Raw genomic sequence first — 8,987 nt, forward strand, 5'->3', positions numbered from 1 at the left:
GTTTAAATTTAATTAAATTAAGAGTATAGTTTAATTAATAGATTAAACCACCAAGTATTTTAAATGTCTAAAATACACCCTTATACTATTATAATATTAAAAGTTTAATATATTATATGTATAAGAGCAAGCCGTCTTACCATTAGTAGGCCTCATTCACGAAGTCGGTCTATAAGGGGGGTATAAGGTTACTGCCTATAAAATGGCAGGTTAATGGGTGTCCACTCTCACCCACCGCTTCCTTGACTGGTGGAGGGTCGTTAGCCGAACAAGTAGGACAAGGACTATAATTCTCCCTTCATTATAAGTATAATGATAAATACTAAGTAACTAAACACTTATAAATTCCCAATCTTAGTTACTTAGGAAAATGTGAATAAGGTGCTAATCAATGAAATTACACTTTGCACTTTGTTTAAGCTGTTAGTAGAGCGTGTGTGGTTAACCGGCACACTAACCTGGACTTAACAAGGTAGGCAAAGGGTAACTTAATGTTTATCATAGTATCGTTGGAGCGTGTGTGGTTAACCGGCACATCGATTGAGGGGTAAATATTAAGGGTACCAAGTATATTTGCATGGTTACTTCACACCTTGTTTTGTGATCCTCGGCATCCCAGTCACAAAACCTGAAGGGCACACTCGAGATTGAAACATGCCATTGAAAAGTTCAATGAATCTCAAAAGAATCTAAGAGTTTCAAAACCAATTAAAACTTAATAATACATTTCGTTTATCTTGGTGGAAATTGGTGAATCGTCATTCACCTACCTTCAAATATTTTATAGCTTGGATTACGGCATCCCTCTTCCAAGTTATAAAATAGTTTGTTGGGTCCTAGCCTTAATATTTCATATTGGGTGTTCTATTAAGGACTTAAATCAACTTACTTGAATTTCTCCCATTGTGATGTCTAGTTTGGACAACAATGATCTTCTCAAATCAAGCTTTCCTAATAAATATGACTTCCCGAGTTTGTCTCATGGAAGTCATACTTCTCTTCCTCCATCTCCTCCAATTATTCTCCCTGACCCACAAGTTTAAAGACTTGAAAAGTTCAAGATCACTCAATCCCTACTCACAATAAAACATAAAATTGGAAGTCCTGTGTGCACTCGTGTCTTAGGACCGAAGTCACAGATAGACAGGTTGAGAATGTTGGGTGTCATTGTCCTAAGGAAGTTGGCTATTGACTAGGTCTTTTAGTCACTTCCTGAGTCATATAGAAAGACTACTATGGGACAGGTCATGACATGACCCTAATGGATCTTTCTTATTCACTTATTGTTGCTGAATCAGAAATGATTTGGTACAATAGTCAAGCAAATATGGATGGAAGGTCTATTTCTCAAACTTCCATGGACATGGACAATGGTAACATTGGAAGTCCAGGAAAAACTTTCTCTTCCCAATGGAAAGGGATCGGCCTTAGTCAACTCGGTTGACCGGAAGGTAAAGAGAAAGTCTAAGACTGGAATAGCCTTTTGTACCATTCCCAAAGAGTCTATATGTTTTCATTGTGAAGAAAAAAGGGGCATTGGAATCGAAGCTGCCCTCCTTACCTGAAAGGAAGCAGAATCAAAAAAATTGACTCTACTTCAGGAAAGTCCACTATCTAACTCTATTAAGCTCCCAGTTGATGATTCTTAATACAAAATGTGACTCGGTTGCATTTTGACATTTAGTAGGATCAAGCAAAGGGAAGGAAACTTAAAGACAAAGTATGCTGAATCTGATCACGAAGATGGATTTCTATCGCTTGGTTGAAGATCGGATTCTTGAGCTACTTCTTAGGAGTTATGATAGATTGCTAGGAAACATGTAACAGGATAGTTTTCATTTCAAGTTACATTGTAAGGAAAAAGTTTTTCCGCAATTTTGAAAAATAAATAAAAGGTTGTTTTACTTTATTTTATATCTCTTTACAGTGGCATTCATGAAAACTTGATGTTTGTATGTTTCTAGGCAATATTGGAAATATGAGTTTGATTCCTTCGTTTGTGGTAGTGTCTAAATTTACCAAATAAGGAAAGATTCTCATCACCCAAGTCTCAAGTGGACCGAAACTTGGAATCATGCAAGTTGTTTAGTATGGTGAATAAGAATTTTCATTTTTGGAAAATTAAGACTAGTCCCTTGTTCACATGTATATGTGACTCAAGTAAAGGACTAAGGGATCAAGTACACATTCTTGTGCACTATCTAAAGTCCACCACAAAAGATGGATAAGACTATTCGTCATGATTTACTAAGGTTTAGTAAATATGATTATACTTACAAGCCTAAGTATAATTCTGAGACATTGGAAAAGTTCCAAATGTATGGCAGAGCGAATAAGAAGAATCAAATTAGGCAGAAGGATAAAAGTTTCTCAAATCTGAAAAGATGGGAGAGTACTTTAGTATCATGTATATATGATCATCTTAATGATTAAGAGACCTTATCACAATTCATCCTCGAAGTGCATTCTGATAGCTAAGAAGAGGAATCATGAATTGTTGAAGTGGTTAAATCAATAAGATGAGTCATACTTCGTTCCAAAACAATTCTTAGAGTTATACTCCAAGATGGTAACTTGAGTGACACATCTTAAAGAAGGTTTAAAACACTTGTCAAATGTAAGAGTAAAAGTTTTCTACTCTTGTACATTTGAAATTGGTAAGATGTGATGTTTTGGATAAAACAAAGACCAACTAAGGTCAATTATGTGAAGTGTTTGTCTTGATTAGAATCCACACTATCTCTTGAATATTTGACAAGAAAGTCTTATAGGTCAAGGAGACAGTGGGAGTCTAAAAGATCCTGAAAGGGTTTCAAGAAGTAATCAAGAATAAAACCTGTATTTCATCACTAGCACACAACTAGAGGTTTATAACCTATTGTGTTGACATTTATGTGCCCATTCCAGTTAAGTTGGCTATATATATTTGAGTTCTACATGTTCTCAATTGTTTGCATAACTACTTGGAAGCAATGGCAGGCCCTTGTGCTGCCAGGTGGCAAGAGGTTAAGATTGCACAAGTTCAATCCATATGAGTTAGGATTTGTCAATAACCTAGTCTTGTGATTATGGTTTGACAAATTCACATGGATAAGAACACATACACCATAAAATCTAAGTGTCATAAGGTTTCTCTCCGATTCATGAAAATGATGGTGAGGAAATTCTTTCACTAAGTAGATTTTAAGTAGATAGCAATTGTGATATTTGCAGTTCTTAAAGTCGTTAGTGGAGTGTGCGTGGTTAACCGACACACTAACATTGACTTATGAGAAATGGCAAAAGGTCTAAACAATTGAGACTATGATTATGGCATCCCTTTTCATAGTTCTGAAACTGTTTAGGCACACCTGTGATCTATCTAAGATAAGGTGTATGATTTTGATAAAGTCTTATCAAAGCAATCTAGTATCAGAAATCTGAACTTTGGTAAGAATGTCAATAAAGTATTGACTTCTAGAGGTCCAGCTGTTTTCTGGATACATGTCAAAGCTAGTGGGAGCATAAGTGTTATGCTAATAATCATCATGTTAGTGAGAGCATGATAATTATGATAAGTATTGCAAGTTAGCAATGTTAATTATAGAAAACAAAAAGTCTCAATTCTTGAAGTTGCAGGGGTTGAAAAAGTTGTTTTGCTATAATTAAGGGAGAGGAAATTATACTTCATTTCAATTCTAAAAAGCTTAGATTGAGTTTATAATCATTCTAAAGAGCTTATATTGAGATTTTAATCACCTTTAGTCAAGAATATATATATATGAATTTCATGTTGGATTGGTTCAACTTAAGAAAATTCTATATATTGCGTTCTCAAAATTCGATTATGATTACGGCATCCCTTTTCATAGTCAAATTTTGAGAATATGGCAAACAAAAATTATTATGGCAAAAGACTGGTCTAGAACCATGTCTTTATGTGAAACGTCATAAATCGTGTCCTATTTACTTTGGGTACAAGATCGATTACATGTGCTATAATATTTATTCTTTCTGAATTTTCCAAATGCCTTGGGGAATTAAGGAGGAAAATGTCTAGAATTGAATATGACTAAAGTGATTAAGCAATTGTCGAGGACAATCTAAGGTTCTACCAAAGATTGGTTGCTCAGGGACAGTTGGAAGTATAGTGTTAACTCTGGGAGGACTATATTGACATAGTCTGAAAAGAGGCAACTCTTGTTCAGAAGTAGTAGTCAAAATGGGAATATGGAGTTGTCTTCATAGGTGGAAGCAATCTGTGTAAGGTTAAAGAAACTTAATGCAAGAAGCATGTTTAAAGCAATGGGCTTTGAATTTGAGACATCGTTTCCATGGAATTGCTCTCCATTGGAATACTCTGTAATGATTGTTGCCAAGTCTTTGTGGCTTTGTGCATAATCATTACAAGAGGAACAGTGCATATAAGTTTAAAATCTAAACAAATTTCGAAAAATGATAGGAATTTGGAATTCTTACATTTAAGACAAGGATTTGGGAGTGTGAAAAGAGAATCATAGAAATTATGTTCAATTGATCTAGTTCACAAAGAAAAGGATCATAGACAAACATAGAGTGCATACTTGGTGTATGGCAAAGCTATTGTTTAGAAAAACATAGTGTACATGCTTGAAGCATGGGACAACTAGTGTTTTTAATTCAGGTATAAAGTTGATAAAACCGAAACAATGAATAATGAGTAATCAGTATGGTGATAAATAAAAGTGGTCTATTTATATTCATAGGGTTTGATACCATATTTGATTCATTTATTCTTGTGTTTCACTTTGCATGTTTTGACTTCCATAATAACTAGGTTATTCTTCCGGAATGACTAAGTTATTCAAACCATCCACAGTCGGTCATATGTTGGAAGTAGATATGAATCAAGACTGTCATGGGTTGGCTTGTAGAGGTCCAAGTTGGTGGACAAAGTTGTGCTACAACACTTATGAGTGCTCATAAGTTCTGAGTATTGGATTCAACCCGCGCTCATTTGAATCACTTCATGGATTTTATCACGAGTGATCATGAGACGATAATATCTTATATTCTTCAAACCTAGAGATATGAGTTGTTACTATGAGTTGGTTGTACATTGATTGCACGAAAACGCATTCGGTAACTCGGTGTTATAAAACGTGCCTTTGTGTATGATTCAACAAGTAGTAGAACAAGCCATATGAGTCGAAGTTTATCCATTCCTTTTACCTTCGGGATAAAAGCGATATCTTTGGGCCCCTCGATGATTTAGCGATGGCACATGTGAGTGCTTGGCCAAGCCAGGACTGATTTGATTTGTTCAATCAGTCAGTCATCATAAATCGAAAATCGGGAAACAACAAATGGACAGAGAGAATGATTATAATCCATGTCTCAGTACATATGATATCTAGAATGGAGGAATATATGATCCCTTATCTAATGGACAAGTCATTGACAAAGGTCAGAGTTCGTTGACAAGATCAGAGTTCGACAGCGACTTTAAGAGCTACGATTGCTAGTTAGGTTTTGAAGTCATACTCAATAATAGTTTTAGACTTATCCAAGTGGGAGACTGTTGGATTAATGTCTAAGTCCATAACTATATTTGGTATGTACTTGACCCGACCCGGCATGGTCCATTTGGGTTGCACTTCACCGGCACAATTTATATGGATAGTCTTTTGAGAATAGTATATTTATGATTTATAAATATATATTATAAGTTCTAATATATTAATATGGAATCATATTATTTAATTAGTATTGATCAAGAATTAATTAAGTGATCAAAAGGAACTAATTAAATATGGACTCTTATATATATATATATATATATATATATATATATATATATATATGGAATGGGCCAAGTTCATTGAGGTTGGGCTAAGCTTTCATGGGTAGTCCATGGAGCTTTTAACCCATGGATCCTATGTAAATGAAAGGTCATGGGTATTAGGGTTTACATGGATGTAACCCTAATCCTCCATAATATATAAAGGGGTCCTTGGCTCACAAAATTGGCACAAGTGTGTGAAAATAAGAGTGGGCTGGTTTTAGTGTGCATACATATTCTCTCAAGTTCTTCAAAGGTGTTTTGGTGATTTGTGATTCCATTTGAGGCTTCCACACTATTGGGGCTAAGCTCTTAAAGCTTGAAGACATCAAGCTACATCAAAAGGTATGTCATCTAACTAGAACTTTGTAGTATAGGTGCTTCATAATATGCTAGTTAGGATGAAACCTTGGAATAGTTAATATTTGCATGTATAATAAAGAAAACATAGATCCAAGGTTTATAGGGTTGCATGTACACCATAGGAGTGTTAGAATGCTCAAAACCCATCAATATGATCGGGACTTGGGGATCCGCTTCCATGTCTAGAACTATAAAGTCCGCGGGGAATACGAACTTGTCCACCTTCACCAAAAGATCTTCACAAATTCCTTTAGGAAATGTAACCGTTTTGTTTGCTAGGTGGATTGCCATACGAATGGGTCTTGGCTCCGGGAGATCTAACTTTTTGAAATACGAGTAAGGCATGAGATTTACACTTGCCCCTGAATCAGCTAGTGCGTAAATGGTGGCCAAGTTTCCAAATTGGCAGGGCAATGTTAAACTTCCCGGATCTCCTTTCTTCTTAGGAAGTTTGTTCAACATAGCAGCTGAACAGTTCTCGTTTAGGACCACCTTCTTCACTTCTTCCATCTTCCTTCTATTAGTTAGAAGATCCTTGCGAAATTTGGCGTATTTTGGCATTTGAGCAACCGCTTCTATGAATGGTAAGTTAATTTGAAGAGCCTTTATGTGTTCTAGAAACTTCTGGTAGTCTTCTTCATTCTTTTCTTGTCTAGCTCGGGCTGGATATGGCAGTGGAGGCTGATATGGCTTAACAGGAGGTTTATTTTTCTGATCAGGTGTCGGACTCGTCGAGTCCATATCGTGGACTCGGCGAGTAGGGTCTGGGTTCAGCTGGGTTTGATCTTGATTCTGCCCTTCTGCCTCCTTTTCGTGCACCGGTTTCGGATCTTCGTTCTGAATAGGGGCCAGAGGAGTTATTATCTTTCCACTCCTAGTTGTGACAATATTTATATGTGCGCCTTTTGGATTGTTTTCAGTGTGAGTAGGTAGTTCTCCCGGTGCTCTTTGATTCATTTGTTGGGCAAGTTGCCCAAGCTGCTTCTCAATGTTGTGAATAGATGCTTGCTGATTTCTTAATATTGTTCTTGTATCTTGTATTGCAGCATCGTGGTCATTGTGTCTTTTCTCGGATGCAGCCACAAATTTAGTGAGCATTTCTTCTAGATTTGGTTTCTTTTCTTGTACCGGCTCCTCCTTTTGGTAAAAACCCCTTGCCTTTTGTCTAAATTTCTCCTCCCTCGCTTTCTTGTACTCATCATAAGGGAGCCATTCTTTCTTAGGTTTTCGCCAATCGTCATCAAATCTATCACCACTAGAATAGCATACTTGCACTTTCTTATTCCCGTTCTCGTCCAAATCACAATCTCTAGTTAGATGAGGCCCATTGCAATTCTCACATCCTACCCGAATAGCATGGATTGTTTGATCCATTTTATCCATCCTCCTATCCATGGTTTTCAACATTGCCATAACTGCCGACAAATCTTCAGAAGCTGCATAAGCCAATCCCTTGGTCATATCATTCCTTGGATTGTGGTATTCTCTAGAATGCTTAGAGAATTCTTCAATTAAATGTTTGATCACCGGGGGTGCCTTCTTTGTGAGGGGTCCTTGCGAGTCAAGGAGCTGCCTAGTTGTTACATTGACTCCATCATAGAAAATGGAGACTTCTTGTTGGCTATTAAGATCATGATGTGGGCAATTCCTTAGTAGACTTTTATATCTCTCCCATGCCTCATAAAGGGACTCTCCAGGTTGTTGTTCAAAGTTGGCAATAGCTTTCTTCAACTTGGCTATTTTCGAGGGTGGGCAAAACTGGTCAATAAATTCTTCCTTCATCTTAGCCCATGTAGTGATGGATCCGGGAGGGAGTGACTTGAGCCAATCCTTTGCAGCACCTTTGAATGTAACTGGAAGCATACGAAGCAGCTGGGTTTCGCGAGGCACATTTGGAACATTAAAATAATCAGCTACATCATTGACTTCATCCAAGTGTTTATAGGCATCTTCGTGGTCTTTTCCATAGAAGGGGATCTCCTTGAGTTGAGCAAGAATGTGACCCTTAAGCTCAAAAGTGGCAGTCGCGGGAATTGCGGGCTGCACAAGTCCCGGACCGGTATCATCTTGTATCCTCTTCTTCCATTCGCCCATAGGAACTTCATCGATGTTCGCCATGGTGTTGTCAAAATCACCTTCTATATCGCTACCTTCTTCAAATTCGCTTTCTTCCCTTTCGGACTCGTTCACGATGTCTTCCTTGATTGGGTCTTCGTTTTCCAAGGAAGAGGTGCTGGATGCTCCTGATTTGCTGCTTTTCTTTTTGCTAAAAACGGATTTGAGATTCTTCAGAGGTGAGTTCTTTGAAGAAGCGGATTCTCCAACGGCTTTTCCTTTGTTCTTCCTTAGAGCGGACTCCGGGTCTTCAAGTGGAGGAACCAAAGACGTATTGGATCCTCGGGTCATGTAACAACTGCAACCAAAGTAAGAAAAACGCGTAAAACGAACAAAAAGAAAATCAAATTAAAAACTGTGAAACAGCGCTGGACACGCCGAGTAGCGTCGATTGCACTCGGCGAGTTCAAGGCAAAAACAGAAAAAAAAATCTAATTAAATTTCTAAAATAGAAAACTATGAAAACTAATCCTAATAACTAAATTACCTAAAAAAAATAACTTTGTGCAAGATAAATCTCACACAACGGATCGATAAAACTAAAAATTAGTGCTAATTTTTTAACCGTTCCCCGGCAACGGCGCCAAAAACTTGAGGTGTGTAAATTCAACTAGTTTTAATCCTACTTTTAGTTATAAAATTGACACACAAAGGCAGTGGACCTGTCAATTGTGGTGTAGTTAAATAAATAGGGTATCGAACTCAGGGA

The 8,987-nt window shown here is 37.1% G+C and overlaps 1 non-coding gene across 1 annotated transcript; it reads left to right on the top strand.

Moving 5' to 3' along the window:
* The first annotated feature begins 7,790 nt into the window (after window positions 1–7,790).
* LOC145151776 (small nucleolar RNA R71) lies at window positions 7,791–7,897 on the top strand. The gene has a single exon (XR_013732331.1). It is a non-coding gene; the product is annotated as a small nucleolar RNA R71 (small nucleolar RNA).
* The last annotated feature ends 1,090 nt before the right edge of the window (window positions 7,898–8,987 follow it).

The sequence above is a fragment of the Lactuca virosa genome, chromosome 1, assembly GCF_052849685.1.
Source record: "Lactuca virosa cultivar CGN04683 chromosome 1, Lactuca_virosa_CGN04683_v6, whole genome shotgun sequence".
Classification (NCBI taxonomy): domain Eukaryota; kingdom Viridiplantae; phylum Streptophyta; class Magnoliopsida; order Asterales; family Asteraceae; genus Lactuca; species Lactuca virosa.